Here is a 17,692-nt window from a genome sequence, read left to right as displayed (position 1 = left end):
GCTTTCTGGGGGCTTGTGAAAGGTTAGCCCCATTTCAGTACAAAAAGATCATTAGAAATTCTCTACCATACAAACTCACCTTCACTCCTCTGAATGTATTTGAGAGAGACAGAGCAGAGAGACATAAAGAGAAAGAGACAAAGTGAGTTCTGATGCATATAGGATGAGGGTTGAAGAATTTAATGGGTATGATTTTTAATATTCTGAAAAATATTTGAAGGGGAAAATTGGAGGGTTAGGGTTAATAAAATACCAGGAGGTGATTTTTCTTTCTACAGAGAGGGTTGGCTGGATTTAAGATATATACTTATCTATAGAGACCTGTAGAAAAATGATGCATGACTAATAGGTGACCAGCAAAGCCTGACATGAAGGGCGCTCACGAGGATGGGCTCCGATCCTGAACAAATTCATTAAGACAAGCTGTTTGCATTGTCTGCTCTGAGACCTCACCACAGATGTTGTCAACAACATTTCTGTGTCTTATAGCTTTGAGTTTATTTTATTTTTACTCAAAAGCCTTCTTTATGATTTTCATCCTCCACCCAATAGAGCCAACTCTATGAACATTTCAAGAAAGTGTCAAGATAAAAGGCTATAGCAAGATGAGGGCTGCAGAATAAGAGAGGAGCCTTCTGGGGGATAAGAATGTTCACAGTGTTTTGCTTTGCCCTCCAGGGTTTTTGAACCAAAATGAGCGCCTCTCCACCATGTTCTTTTTGTCCTTCCTCTCCCTTCCTCCTCCTTGCATTTTAAAAATAAATGAAATAGGGGTTTCAGTGCCATCTAGTGGGGGAGGGGAGTCTTTCAGTCCCCTTCTCAGGATTCTAAGATAATGTGATTTATAAAGGAGTAGGCAGTGGCCTGAATTTGCCCCTGCTATCCTTATGCTTTTTGGCTAATAAAGTGAGGTAGGCAGCCTGATGTTGTTTTCCAGTTTCGGACTACAAGGTCCAGAGACATAATGAAATGGTGACATGGATTATTAGTACCTAGCCTATTCCCATCTTCTTAGTCCTCAAACTGTAGGCTTCTCGGGAAAAAAAAAAAAAAAGATGATTAAATAAATAAAAACAATGTAAATTTTCTGAAGCAATTTTCTCCCAAGGATCTAAGAAAATTTTCTCTTGTGTAATCTCACTTATTTCTTGGAATTTTTATATTTGATAAGCAAAAAGAGAGACCAAGAGATGACATACACAAGGTCACACAATAAACTAAATACAAGGATGGAACCCTAATCTCTAGGTTCCCACGTTTTATCTATTCCCTCTAGGCCAGGTAATATATGTAATTTTTGATACTAGTGGCCCCTGAGGCTTTGGTGGTAATTTACCAATATCCACTTTTCTCTTTTAACTCCAATTTTCCTTTACCATTTACTTCTTTACTCCATTTTTTTCCTTCCTTTTTTATCTTCTCTCATGCCTCGGGCCTCATCCACTAGTTGAATAAACTTTTGATGACAGAGAGGACCCTTCTCAAAGCCATAAGTATTCTTTTTCCCCATAAAACAGGTTGTGAAAGGAGAGCTCACTTTGAATTTCCCAGGATATTTGGAGGTTTCTTTGCTACTACATAAAAATCATTGCTGGTAAATAGAAGAATTTGGAGAGAATGAGGACCTGCAGTACATCTATCAAAGAGAAAAAGCCCATCTTTGCACAGTGCAACTGTCATCCACTAATAAATTTCTTAATCTGAGACAAAATCTCAGTGGTCCTCCTCTAGTGACAGATCTGCTCCTGCTGGTAGGATGACTACATTACCTTTATGTGAGTTACTGTTCTCTCCCTCCTCAAAATCAGTGGTTCTTCCTGATCTCTATAAGCTCTCTTATCTCAGTAATTATCGCAACTGCCCATTCACCAGTACTTTTGATGATTTCACTTCATTTTTTCCATCCATTCCATTTCCACTGATATCATCCAATTTCTGATTCTAATACCAACCACCTCACCAAGGTACAAGAAATTTCCAGCTAGTCTGCTCTGCTAAATATGTTTTAACATATATAATTCATAGTTCTATCTTTTCACCTCTGTTTATACACATGAAAATATATTGCAATGATCATTTTCACTGCTTTACTCAAAAAAATTTAACAATTTTGCCGAATGATCCTGGCATTCAAGGACTTCCACAATATGACTCCAACTTATGTGTCAAACTTTATCTCATTTTCACATATTCTATATTCTACCACACTGAACTACTCTTCATCCTCATTTCTCATCATGTTCTCTCCCATTTTTATGTTTTTGCTTATATCATTCTCTAAATATAAAATGGCATGCTCTGTTTGTTGAAGTCTCAACTTTCCCTGGCCTCCTTCTCCCCTTTACTCCTATTTCTAATCTATGTAAAAGTGAATTTTCTCTACTCAAATCTTTCCTAGCCCTTTGTCTTTCTTACATATTTCTCTTGCTTTCCCTTATGCCTTACTTATTTTTGCATATGCCCTCTACTCATTGGATTGTAGACTCCTTCGATCAGGATTTGTGTCTTATGTATTCTTATATCACCAGGATCTAGCATAGTACTTTGTATGTTGTAAGTGCTTAATCAATGTTTGTTTAATTGACAGTCTTCATTATAGTATTGAGAAGAAAGCCACAAAGCTATTGAGAACTGCACATTTACAAAGTAAAAGTTTATTCTGATACTTCATTTTCCATGAATTTAAAATTAAAGCAAAGTTCCAACTGAAAAGATCCATTCAGTAATAAAGAATCTCTCTTTTAAAAGCACCTGACACTCAAAATGAAAAATAATCCTTTTTAGAAAAAATTCTGCCTGAATCCTTTAGTCTGTATTTTTTCTCCTCATCCTTTCTGACAGTTAAACTTCCTTTCAAAGGAAAAATGCCTATGATTTCTCCAGGGTCCTTCTATTTCCACTTAATATTTTGTTCACCTGAAATTTTCAAACCCTGTGTGACATTTGTGAAGAAATCTTACCCTCCTTTAATTGGAGTTCTCTGTGTTTGCCAGGTATCTGTGACTATTGCAGAGTGACCGTGGACAGTCATATCAGTTAGCACTATTATTAAGTTCCTACTATGTGCCAAATATTGTGCTAGCCCTGTAGATACAAAAAAGACAAAAAAACCCTCAAAGAGCTCACAATCCTATTGGGGAGAGAACATGCAAACAATTATGAACAAAAAATACATAAACAGAATAACACAGACTTCAGGGAAGCCTTGAAGCAGAAATGAAAGAGAACATGCTAGACATGGGACATACAGGAAAGAGAATGGGGAAAAGGGAATAAACACATATATAACTCTTGTTATGTGTCAGCAACCGTGTCAAGCATTTTATAAATATTATCTCATTTGATTCTCACAACAACCCTGAAAAGTAGTTAAGAGCATATGCAAGTGCATGTGTGCGTGCGTGTGTGTGTGTGTGTGTGTGTGTGAATTTGAATTCAGGTCTTCCTGGTTCCAGACCTTCTCCTCTGTCCACTGTGGTATCTAGCTGTCTCATATCATTGAGATAACCTTTGAAAGGCATAGAGTCAAGTATCTTAGTTTAAAAATATCAAGAAATCTAGCATCAAGTAATGGAGGGGAGTAAAGCATAAGAAGCCTGAAAAAGTAGGAAGAGACCAGGTTATTTAAAAAAAAAAAAAACTTTACAATCCAAAGAGATATTTTGTATTTAATCCTAGAAATAACAGGGAGCCAGTAGAGTTTTTTGAATAGGGATAAGGGAGGAAGAATGGTATGGTGAAATCTATGTAGGAAAATCATTTTGATTAGCTGAGTGGAAAATGGAGTAGAGTGGAGAGAGACTTGAAGCATGGAGACCAACCAGCAGAAAATGCAATGGTCCAGGTATCAAGTGACAAAGGCTTGCACCAGTGTAGTGGACACTTTTGTCTCTTAGTCTCATTAGTCTCATTTCTGTGAGAGGAAAAGGTTGTACGAAATTACTCTAGGGTTTCCTTAAACTCTAAACATCTATGAATTACTCTATAAAGGTAACAGAAAATTGTTGTAAAGAAGCAAAGATAATGTGCAATCAATGTTTTAGGCATTTTGTTTTAAAGTACAAAACTCTGAGGCAGAGCTATAAACTCAACCAACTCAAGTAAGTGGGAACAAGGAAAAGATGAATTTCCTCTCTAGAACAAGAGGAAGGCACAATAACAGGAACAAAAAGGAGGATGGTTCAATGAAAGGGGAAAACTATCAAGGAAATGAGGAGGAGAAACAGCGTAATCTGAGTGAGATGGTTGGTTCAAAACTCAAAGTGAAGGGGCAGAATCCATTCTAGAAGAGTTCAAATGAAAAAGAAAAAAATAATATTCAAAATACATTTAAGAGATAGTACAGAATATTTAGAAGACATACAGAAGGAGAATAGAGAGGAGACAGTGGTGAGAACAGAATTTCTAGAGTATTTATATCTGTTAGTCTATAGGCCAGGAACTGGATCTGTGATTTCAGTAAGAATCCCCAGGTATGGAAACTTAGTCTTAGAAAATTTAGAAAACACCTAGGTGGTGCAGTATCTAGAACATTGGCCCTGGAGGACCTAAATTCAAATTCAGTCTCAGACACTAGCTGTGTAACCATGAGGAAGTCACTTAACCCTGATTGCCTCAACAACAACAACAACAAACAAACAAAAAAGCTACCTAAGGCATGAAGAGGATTAAGTGACTTGGAAAGTTGAACATATGCATATGTGTCAGAGGTGAGACTTGAAGCCAGATCTTCCTGGCTTTGAGGTCCATTCCCCCAATTCATGTTATCTCTGAATTTATATGAATAATCTAAAAATTGTATTTCATGACATCTTCTGTCCTTTTGCCATTCTTCCACTTCAGTATAAAGTAGAAGGGGATGCAAAGGATTAAGGAACATTTTTAATTATTTTTTAATGGGTTGTTGTGGCCAAAGAATTAATCACTAAGTGTCCAGTCTACCCCTGGTAAACCTTTACACCCTTAGTTTGCCTGGCCCTTGGAAAACAGAACCATACTTAAAGTCTTTCTAATGTAGAATAATCTGTCAAAGCTTATGCTCTCCCAACATAGACTTTTAAACTTAGGTTCTCCTCAGTATTATGATGGAGAAACATTGGAGGAGGATATTAGTGAGTTGAGGATAAGGAAGACATCATGGAGAAAAATAAAGAGCACTGTGTTTGTGGATCATTTCTACTATCAATCGGGTCCTAGGCAAATCCCTTAAACTTTTCTAGACTTCAGTCTTAAAATCAGTTTTTTACAGTCTCAAGGGAATCAAAAGAACCTAGAAAGTGATTCATCCAGTAAATACTTGATCTCCTTATAAAGCAGAAGTTAAATCAATTCCAGTTTAGAATATAAATTTATTTCATAAAACCTTACATGGAAGGATGGTTAAAGATTATGAGCATTGTCAGCCATAAAATAAGCAAAAAGTAGTGGAAGGAAAAACAAATTTTAAAAAATTTCAGAGATATTAAACTAAGGCAAATAATTCCAAAGGCATTTAAGGATGGAAGTGGAATGAAGACAACAAACAAGCAAAAATTGGAAAAGATTTTACAAAAACTGTAAAATTTTTATAACAAACTCATCTCCATCAATGACAGAACTATCACATTTAAACCCTAACATAATAATCCCAGATGACAGAAATGTCATAAAAAAATGTCAAGAAGAGCCAGAGAAGATGAAAAATATAAAGAAGAAGTTGATACAGACTATGGCATGGTTATTAAGGGATGAAATCTCAGGATATCTCAGAAGAGGATGCTGAACACTTTGGGGATTGGGGAAATCACTGCCTTTCTCTGTTTGCTTATCTTGTATGATTCTTTTCCATGCCCTCCTATAAGGTGGCGAAGAGACCACCCAATGTGCTTAGAATATGGGACAACTATAGATTATCCATCATGTAACTTGTCCTTTTTTTCTGGAAATACATTTCTAGGATGGCATCCTTTATGGTGTTTATCCTATACAATTATTCATTTATAATATGTTATAGTCTGATCATGCTTACCATACATTTCTCTGTTGTACTTTAAATAATTTTCAATTTCAATTTTTGGAAATTATAATACTCATGATATTATTTTTGAAGATTATATAATAGGCCAAAGCCATTCAATGTTATTAGAAAAATATTAGTGTTTTTAAAATTTGTCTTTTGTTACAGAGAAAAGGCTTGAGGTCTTTATGAGAATTTTACGAATTCACAAAGGCAATCCAACCCACTCTCCTCTTTCCCTTCAATTCTGGCCCCAGCTTACTGTCCATTAGCAACTTCTATCCAAGATAAATATACTTATGTTTGAGCTCTATGTATCATTCATAGTCTGACTTCATATTATAGTCTGAATGACAGGCAGTCTTCATTGACTTGGTTTTTCCTATGAAGATAGTTATCCAAATTATTTTGATTTATTATCAAAATTATTTATTATTATTATTTATTAGGAGGCTTTTTGATGTTCTGTGGCTCCATGCAATTGACATAGTATCTTTCAAAAATAGGAGGATCTGGAAAATCTCAATAGTGAGATCCTTCATCTGTTCAGATATTCTCCATGATAGTCAAAATAATCACTTGCAAACCTTAATAATCAGAAGGCCATCAAAATAATTATTTCCATTTTTTTCTTTTGAAATAATAATGATTCCTCCAATTCTCTCTGTGCAACAAGAGAACTGTTTGGTTCTGCACACATATATTGTATCTAGGATATACTGCGACATATTCAACATATATAGGATTGCTTGCCATCTAGGGGAAAGGGTGGAGGGAGAGAGGGGAAAAATGTGAACAGAAGTGAGTGCAAGGGATAATGTTGTAAAAAATTATCCTAGCATGGGTTCTGTCAATAAAAAATTATTATAAAAAAAAAGAATAATGATTCTGACAGATGAAGGTTATATTTTCCCCACCAGAACAATATTATCTCTGTGTGTGTGTGTGTGTGTGTGTGTGTGTATGTGTGTGTGTAGTCAATAAACAAACATGATGAGATCTTATATTCTCTAGACTTTTCTGCAATTCTGTAACTGTAAATATAGTCTGGTACAGAATGCCTTTTGCAAAACTCTGTCTGTTCCCATTTCATATCTTCATCAAAAATGCCCTTGATACATGTTTAGACTCCTTTTATAAAAATTTTATAAGGATGGGAAAATAGGCGTATGAGTTGTTAGTTATTAATATTCACTTCATCACCTTTTTTAAAAACAAGATCCCAGACATCTCTCCTTTCATATATCTTAAGAATAATTATCTTCACATACTCAAAATTGTTGTTCCAGCCTCCTCAATATATGTTAGTTTAGTCCAGTTTCTTTTTCCATATTTGTTTCATCCCATGTCATTTCTACTTTTTCTATACAATATATCCAAAGCTATGATGTAAGATTCAATGAGGTGATTTCACTTTTCTTGATCAAGAAAAAGGTTGTTATAAAAAGTGTTCATAGATCTTTTCCACTATTTTCCTTGCCTGCTAAGCCTCTCTGCATAGTAAGGAACTAACTACTAACTGAGCTACTTTTGGAGTTCTTTTGCAGTGTTGTTTGTTCATTTGCAATTTGGGCCTGTATCTATGATTTCATTGGTGCAAGACATTCCTTCCAGAGATAAGAGCTGAAACTTAGAAAGTTTCCTAGTACTGTGTATCTTTTATCCAAATGTCTATCCAAGATATATATATATATATATACTTATGTTTGAATTGTATGTATTATACATAATCTGACTCAAAAATCTAGTTTCAAGAATGACTTGCACCCAGGTTTTTGATACTTTAAGACTGCCTCTATATTTACTATCCCATGCTTCTATTGCTGCTTCTTATGAAAATGCACTTATATAAATTAAATGTAAATGTTATTTTATATTATTAAATTAATATTATAATTATGTAAATTATGATAATATAAATAATATTACATTATTTACATAAGTCCCTTAAAATTGTTATATTGATTTACTGTCCATTCTTTCATTTCCTATTTTTTAGTATTAATAGCCATTGTAGATAGGTCAGTTTACAGTTGTTTTAATTTCATGTAATGTCACTTTTTTCACTTTTATTCTTTTTCTTGGTTTTGTATTGGTTTTTATCTTTTTTCTAACAAGTCAGTGGTCATTATAACTCAAAAAAAGTGACTAAGACTCTCAATGACAAATGATCCATATATGTATTTCCTCATCTCTTTGAAATCCTTATGAATATAATTTGCATCCATGCTAAGGACATCCCTGGCTGATGTATGAAAAGGTAGCCAGGAGATTTTTTTCAAACAGTATTCTAGAACAAGCCACACCTTTAGAGCCACAAAATTGACAGAAAAATACAAACAACACAATATCCCACTATGCATATTGTTTGATGACTGTAAAAAGTATTTAATTTGATAGAGAAACAGAGCTCCATAAAAACTCTCTTCCAGCAATGTGTTTTCTATGCACATGTCAAAATCCTAAAAGATCACTTGAAAAATATAAAAATAGAAATAACTTTTACAGTGAGCCTCTTATTGTAAATATCAAATCAGGCATTAAAAAAAGGAAGATCTATGCTTGCCAAAGATATTTGTCATCATAATGAAGTTTTCTAGGACAAAGTCCAAATGGAAGAATGTTTTGTGATGTAGCATCTGACACACCCACTCTCATACCTGGGGCCCTCAGGAAAGTTTCTCTAGCTTCAAGGCATTGTACAAATCTATATCTATTTAAAACCATAGTTCATAAGTCTCCATCCATAGTTTTACTTCTTGTAGGGAAACAATTACTTCAAAGTGAAATTATTTAATGAAATAGAATAAGAAAAGGTACAAGAAAATATTTCCCCTATGACTTGGAACACACTCTCCACCATCACTGGAAAGAGAGGATATACCGAGAGAATATGTTTGGAGGGGAATGCATGTAGGAAATATATCTGGCAATACCACATGCATGGAGAATGCACAGATGAGGAACACATCACTAGAGAATAAGGATCAAAGGGAACACAACAAGATCCATTGTAGCAATGGTGCACATGGAAAGAGCAAATACATCAGAAGCACATGTGATTGTCAGCAGGCTGCAAGACAAACTACTTTTGAGAAATTGCCCATTGACTTTAAAAATGTTTTTATTTTGTTTTTTTCTCAATTACATTGCAACATTCATTTAAAAAAAATTTTAGTTCCAAATTTCTTCTCCTTTCCCTCCCCCCTCCTTGAAAAGGCAAGTACTTTCTTATAAATTAAACATGTACAGTCATGCAAAATATGTTTCCATGTTAGCCATGTTGCAAAAGAAAACACAGACCACAGAGAAGAGAGAGAGAGAGGGAAATAAAGAAAATTTGTAAAAATATGCTTTGATCTGCATTCAGACTCCATCAGTTCTTTCTCTGGAGATGGATAGCATTTTTCATCATAAGTCTTTTTGCCCATTAACTTGAATCCCAGTTCTGCTTCTTAAAAGCTCTGTGACTTTGGACAAGAAATTTAACCTTTCTACGCTTCAATTTCTTTATCTCTAAAAATAAGTAATTTTAGATAGCCTCTAAGGTTTTTTCTAGGATTAAGTCTATGATCCTATGACTTTCTCCTTGAAATAAAGGCTCATTTTTAAGCATAAAATAATCAATCAAAACTAGTTAAAAAAAACTGTTGAGGTAGGAAAAATAAGCTAAAAATAGAGGTGAAATAGGGCAGTGTATTAGCACAATGGAGTAAAGGGAAAAGACTTGAAAATCTTACTCTGTCAAGAGTAAAATTTTAAGAGTAAAAAATAAAATTAACAAGGGAAAGATCAATAAAACAAACAAGAGTACCAAATTTACAACAAAATTTGAATGATTCCATTCTCATTCTAGTTTCCCTTGTCCTTTTAATGAACTCTGGGAGTTTTAGCCTATTATCTAATAATTGATAGGGCTTTCTGAGGACATGTTCAGGCAAATATGTAATCCAGAGATCTTCCTGGAAAAATATCAGTGACATTTCAAGGGATAGAACATGTTGGTTTTAACTGGATGTATGTTCTGTATAAATTTTTGCAGAGATGGGTGATAGATGTGGGAGTTAACTTTTTGCCTATGAGTTGTCTTGAGTTTATAATGCAATATCCTATATAAAGCCATTTTTTCTTACAAATATTTATTGTGGAGTTTTTTTTGTTTTGTTTTATTTTGATCCTTTCTTTTGGCCATAAAAAAAAATCAAATATTTTCTCATGGTTTCTATTTTAGCAGACTGATTTAGCACAATTAAGAGAGCCCAACCTGGGAGAAAAAAGAGAATTAGAGGTCTTCCAAATAATCACAATGAAACAGCAATCCTAAATGGCATATTCTAGAAAATAATACTAGGAACAAAAATCAGAGTTCTTATAGATAGAATCCATAGGACATTGATGAAGTAAAATTTCAAGTGTAACTCACCAAGATACATTGTGATCAAACTTCAAAAATACAATGTATAACAACAAATATTGTGAGTAACCAAGAGAAATTATTTCATACCCTCAGTGAAAAGTCCTCATTTATGAGAAATAAAATCAAAGACTGGGATGTGATATTGTGAAAATCAAAGGAAATAAGATTACTCCTTAAAACACTATCCTTCAAAGCTGTATTTAATCAAAAAATTTAAACTGTGGAGAAGCAGAAGAATGTTATCAGAGAGACATATAACAGGAAAAAAGAGGTGGACCAGTCATATAACAAGTACAAATGATGACCAATAAGTATATTTCATTGACACACAATTAGGTACAAAATGTTTAAAGCAGATATTTTTATGATGGCAAAAAAAACTTGGACTTAAAAGAGTGTCTAATAATTGGAAAATCTGAATAAGTTGTGGTAAATGAAAAGTTAGGTGGTATAATGGATAGAGTTCTGGGCCTGAAGAGAGAAAGACTCATCTTTCTAAGTTCAAATCTCACTTCAGACACTTACTAGCTATATGACGTTGGGCAAAGTCATTTAGTCCTATTTGCTTTAGTTCCTCATCTATAAAATGAGCTGAGGAGCAAATGGCAAACTACTCCATTATCTTTGCCAAGAAAATCCCAAACAAGGTCATGAAGAGAGTCAGATATGATTGAAAAAATATACAACTATTGTGCTATTTTTAAAAATGAGGAAATAGATGAGTTATTTTAGAGGTTTTTTTAAATCATGGACTTATATGAATAATGGTAGAGTGAAGCAAGCAGAATCAGAAGAATAATTTATATGATAACATAAATATCATAAAAATGAACAATTTTAGGACTTTTATAAACTGATGAAAAATGAAATGAGTAGAAGAAAAGAACAATTTATACAATAACATTATAATAAATTATGTTAAAAGCTCTAACAACTATGATTAATGCAGTGAGAATTGATTCCAGAAAAGTGAATATGAAACAAAGATATGACAGATTTTTTGCGTAGAATGAGACATATATATGTATATGTATGTACACATCCATTGAGAGAATGTCTTTCTTAAAGTATACATATTTGTTAAAAGAAATTTGAGAGGGAAGATAGATTTCTATTAATAAAAAAATAGAGGGATTGGGAATGGTTCAACAGATGTAAAATGTTTGTTGTATATAGTTTCAGAGGATGTAACTGTATTTTTGTTTTACTTAACTGTTTTAATTTGTTACAAGAGATCTGTCACTAGTGGAAGTAATCAATAAATGTAATGTAAAAACAAAACAAAATTAATAAAAAACAAAACAAAACAAAACCAAAAAATGAACTAGAGTACAGATCCCTAATTCTTTGAATGGCTTCTTGGCTGAGGAAGACATGGACAACAATCACAGAGGATACAAAAGCATGGTTAGATTGGCAAATGCCCTGCTGGAGGGAGGAACCATATCGACAGTTCATAGATTCATGTGCATTTGTGTGTGTATACATATGCATTTATGAATATATACCGAAATAAAGCTCTATACATAGTTATAGTTATTCAAATACATATAAAATATATGTGGGTTTACATATAAGCAAGAGATTTGTTCAAATCACAGTGGCTCCAGGAATAGAGAATTCAGTAGGTTTTGAAGTTGACTGGCAAGAGAGCAATGTGCACGTCTTTATCCTTCATCCTTGAAGAGGACCCTAACATGGGGAAGGGATGCCAGGACATGCAAGTGGGTTGGATTGAAGTGAGGGGGGCTGGGCAAGCTCACCTGTCTCCCTTTCCCCTCCAGAGCCATCTGGGAACAGTGACCAGATGTAGATCAGGACAACTGAAGATGGTCCTGGATGCAGTGGGGGACCTGGACCTTTTAAGCAAAGGTGACCTCTGTTGGAGTAGGAAGCTTCAACCAGAGGAAGGACAGGGACAGATATGAAGCCTTGAATGGCAACAGGACAAAATTCCAGATAGTAACACTGAGAACTCTAGGAGTCATAGATAGATCAGCAATAGCATAAAAAGACAATTAGTTGGTACAGTGAATAGAGATCTGGGCCTAGAGTCAGGAGACCTGAGTACGTATTTGGACAGACGCTTATCACCTGTGCAAGTCATTTAACCACATTTACCTCAGTTTCCTCACAATAGCATGGAAATGCTAATAGTATCTACCTCCTGGGTTATTCTGAGGATTAAATGAAATAATATTTGTAAAACACTTTCCAAATCTTAACATGCTATAAATCCTAGTTATTATATGTACGGATTATTCACAATTCAGATTCTATATTCATAAATCTGGAACATCTGTGCCATGTACTTAAATTCAGATACATACACATTAACACTCACAGACCTCATCCCCCAATAAATAATAACACTTATACATACAATTCAGATTCTGTATTCATAAATCTTGAACATGTGTAATACAGTGCTTAAACTCAGAGACATTTTTAATATCCACAAACATTAAACAGCTACAAGTAATATTTACCCATAATAATATATAAGCAACATGGTACAGTTAACATACATACATAGTTAACAGACATACAATTGAATTTTATCAACATTGCACAAAATACTGTGTTAAGTACAAGGATACAGAAGACAAAAAATAAACTGACCCCGCTCTCAACAGTTTATATTTTACTAGATAAATACATCATGCACAGAGAGAAATATAAGAGCATTAGTCACTGGTTGACCAGGATGAAATTCATGCAGGATGATATAAATAAATACTTATTTAAATATAAATATAAATTTAAAAAAAGGATTGATATATGACCTTACATCATAATACTCAAATAGTCAGTCTCTCTGGACTTTAGTTCTCTTACCTATAAAATGAAAGTTAGGAATAGATGGTCTCTAAGGTCTCTTTTATTGCTAAAGTTCGCTTTTATGATCTTAAAAAGTGAGTGGTTTGTAACTAGAAAAGATAGTGAGTGAATAGATAAGTGGAAGCAGGCAGACTCTAAGTAAAAGAGGAGGAGATGTGTAAGAGAATGTGAGTGGGCAAGAGAGAGTGGTCAGTGATGTAACCACAGGATTCTATTACAATATTTAATCTTGAACATTCCATTAGTTTGGTGAAGGTATATATTATGGAACAAATGTCCATTATTCTCCTTGTGCCCTACTTGGCTGGAATGCACAGATGAATATCAAGATGGCCTGATTGTGTTGGCAAAGAACTTTTATTGATTTTGATTTTGCTTTTCCCTCTGCTCCTGTTTCCTGGAAGGGATATGACCTTCTCCCCCTTAGCTTTATTGTGGAAACCACTTTATTCCAAATAAAATTCCTCAGACCCATTGCCAGAGTCTCTACACTTCCTGTATCAATTACTCTATCTCCCCATTTCCACATCACTCCTTTTTGACTGCAGAAAATCTGATCTATTCCTTACATATTTCCCCACCTAGATTTACTGTGAGGGCATGCACATGCACACACATTCACACACACCTCTCTAGATGTAAAACCCAATAACTTGAGATAAGTTTAAAGTTCCTATCTAGTAAAAAACAAATTCAAACCAATAATATTGCACAGACTAAAGATAGAGAAATATTTAATAATGTAGAATTCTAGCTTTTCCTTTTCCATAGCCTTATATAGGGTTAGTAATAGCTTTATCATTTTCAGAACCAAAACCTTGATTTCCGGAAAGTTGCTATTTTCTATCCTTTGCTTCTAAACTAGATTTAAGATTCCCATAGTTAAAAATTAAGCCTTAAAGCTGGAAGGAACCTTAAAAGTCATCTAAGTCCCACACCCTCAATGTATACAAGCCATAAGGAAACTGATATCCAGAGAGGCAACTTGAATCATCTAAAATCACGTAGATAGTAAGTCCACTACATATATTTCAGCAGAATCTCTCTTAAACTAAATGTTTTGCAAAGTTTTCTCTGAATTGTGAGGGGCCTCCTAATAATTTTTCTTTCTCAGCAACAATTGAACTTAGTTCACCAAAGTAGTCATTTTGTCTTCCACCCCAGTGGTTTTTCATTAAAAACTGACAGCTGTTATATTAGAGAAGACATGAAAGAAATCAGAATGGTTTCAAAACCACTCTATGCTTTTAAAACCAAATTAATTTTCTGTAATATTTTTCAAACACTAGAATCACTGGATATTTCACAGCAGCATTCACTCTCTCCCAAATATGAGGGCTTGTGTCTATCAACTCTGACCCTTTGCTTGATCTGCCACTCTTGCTCAGAGGAGCTCTCTGCTCTCCTCCACCAAATTAGAGGCAGGTAGGTGGAGGGGTCCATAAAGTCTTCAGTCAGATAGCTAGCTAGCTATTTTGGGCAAATTCCTTAGCCACTTTCAGCCTCAATTTTCTCATCTGTACAATGGAGGGTAATAGCACCTGCCTCCCTGGGTTGTTGTGAGGATTAAATGATATAACATATGTAAGGCACTTTATAAAGTGTCATGTAAATGTTATTTACCTGCATTATTATCATTATCATCATTATTAGACTAAATTGCTTCCATCCATGAAAGCATCACTTTAACCTCAGTCTCTGTATGAAGTCTTCCCTAAAACAACATCATAACCAGATCTAGAAGCGAAGTCAAAAGAATGGCATTTAAGTCTTTGCTTCGTCACTTAGTTCTGTGAACATAAGCAAGCCATAAACCCCCTCCTACTTCTTCTATAGCACAATACAAAATGGAAATAACACTGCTTTCATGACTTCTTTCATGGGATCATTGTAAATAAAGTATTTTATAAACTTAAGTTGCTAAATAAATCTGAACTTGAACAGTAACCAATCAGGCATCTTTACCAATCTCTTTATACAACTTTTATCCTTATCAATTAACACAGTACTTTGTACAATTAGACATTTAATGAATATTGATATTTTAATTGTATGTCTTTGTGTATATGGGTATGTTATCTGTATCATGTTGCTTATATATTATTATGGGTAAATATTATTTGTTGATGTTTGATGTTTGTGGGTATTAAAAGTGTATCTGAGTTTAAGTATTGTATTACACATGTTCAAGATTTATGAATACAGAATCTGAATTGTATGTGTGTTATGTTATTATTTATTGGGGGATGAGGTCTGCGAGTGTCTATACCCTTTATTTTTGTATACAGATGTAGGCCACGGGCACTCTAGATTTGTGAGGGTAACCAGGCTTCTCCCAAATCACTCACTTTGGATCACACCTTCAACCAGGGTCTCCCTGAGAGAATTAGAATGTACCTTTACTGAATACAAGGAAAGGCTTTATTTCACTCCAAAATAAATATAAAGAACAAAGGACTTGTGTGAGCCCCATACAGTCAAAAACTACTTTTTTTCCTCTCCAGTCCCCAAAAGGAGAAAGCATTTTATATAGAGAATAGACTTGTGAATCCCTCCAGGCTTTGAGTGCTACCAAGAGATGGAAGCACCCTCCATGTAGAGGGTCACAGTCAGTGGGAAAACTCTGGGTGAGGTATAAGATCCTTCAGCCCAGAGGAAAACTGCTGACAATGTCTGGTTCAGCTCCCCATCTTTCCTAAGGGCTCTAGGCCTTCCTGAGAAGTTAGAGGATAGTAACAACCTTTGTTGAGATTGAAGCAGAGTGATACCAGGTGGAAGAGTGATACTAACTGGCAAACTACATACAATAGCAAGTTGTTTATGTGGTCCCAGGTGCACATTGTAGGGAAAAAAGGGGAAAGCCCTTGAAATAAATGGACTCCATTTTTTCACCATCCTCAGGAGTCCCATCTCATCACTTTTCCACTAGGAAGGTATATTTTAGTCACTCCAGTGTGGGGGTTCTAGAAAGCAATGGTACATTTTGTCACCCCAACTTGGGGGCTCTAGAAAGCAAGACACAACATTTGGCGCCCAACATGGGGCTCTAGGTGAGGTCCTATACATATCAACTCAACTGATGGGATCGGCAGAGTTCAGTGGAGAAGTCCCCATGACCTGGAAGGGTAATTATAGAAATGGGCAAGTGGGAAGAATCGGTAAGGGCTAATTTAATCACTTTTGTTTTTCAACTGAAATGAGGCAAATATCAAGCACCTCCCTACCTAGGGAAGTAACACCTCCCTATATGAGAACAACTTGGAATCACTGAAGAATCAAAGCCTTTTCTACACAAAATTCAAGCATTAATCGAGGTGCCCCTTGTTTCTTTCTCCTTGGCTCCATACCTTGCTTGTCCTAGAGTCCTTTTCCTATTTCCAGATCTCAGCCTTTGTGATAAACTACTCCATATAAGAGCTGGTCCAGGAATTCTTCTGCTTGTCCATGAATTATTCTGTTGTTATTTCTGTAACCAAATGATTCTCTGGAGCGATTTTACAAATTAATAATTTTCTATCCATGGAACTGAGTCTGATTGTCTATACTCCTTCTCCTTCTTATGTCTCTCAACTCTGGCTCTCTCTCTTTTCCACATGTGTATTTGCTCTTTAAAGATCACATCCAAAGGTAAAACTCAGGTAAGTATCAGTCATGATTCAATCAGTCATGCTCAGTGTGGTATCAGTGGGATAGTAAGTATCCAGGATAAGGGTACTCTTTATAACGGTCAGAATATAAAAAAAATCAAAGTCCTAAATATGGCATAAATGGAGGTGTGGATACTTTTTATAGGGAGCCATCTTTAGACAGCTGCCAACATTGAGAGGTGACTTGCCTGCTAGGATTTCTGGAAAATGTTTCCCCAAAGACTGACATTACTGAGATATTTCAGATGTAGCTTCACAACACCACATATTTACAGCTACTACTGTACTACAATCAGCTACAACTTCTGTTATTTTTGCTGGAGCAATGGAGGAATAGGAAGCAGTGGGAAGATTAATGTCCACATGCAACTAGAATGGGGCAACCCAGTGACACAGTGACTAGGGTGCTGAACCTGGAATCAAGTTCAAATCCAGTCTTTTAAATGTATTAACTGTGTGATCTTGGGCAAATCAATTAATCATGTTTGCCTCAGTTTCCTCATTTGAAAATGACCTAGAGAAGGAAATGGTAAACCACTCCAGTATCTTTGCCAAGAAACACCCCCCAAGGGGTCATGAAGCATCAGACATGAAAGACCAAACCAAAGTCAAACCAAGCAATTGCAACACTTTGGTATTGTTTTGTGGACATTAAGGATGTTATTCTTCTCCTTGTCTTAGACTCTGACAACCCTCAAAAATACTCACCTCTCTATGCTAAAAGACTTCAGCCATGAGATTTTGTTCTTGGCAGAAAGCTCCAATTAGGAACATTCCAAAATGAGTTTTTGT

This window comes from Sarcophilus harrisii, chromosome 5, assembly GCF_902635505.1.
Source record: "Sarcophilus harrisii chromosome 5, mSarHar1.11, whole genome shotgun sequence".
Lineage (NCBI taxonomy): Eukaryota > Metazoa > Chordata > Mammalia > Dasyuromorphia > Dasyuridae > Sarcophilus > Sarcophilus harrisii.
The sequence above is the reverse complement of the archived record's forward strand: the minus strand, read 5'-3'. Positions refer to the sequence as shown.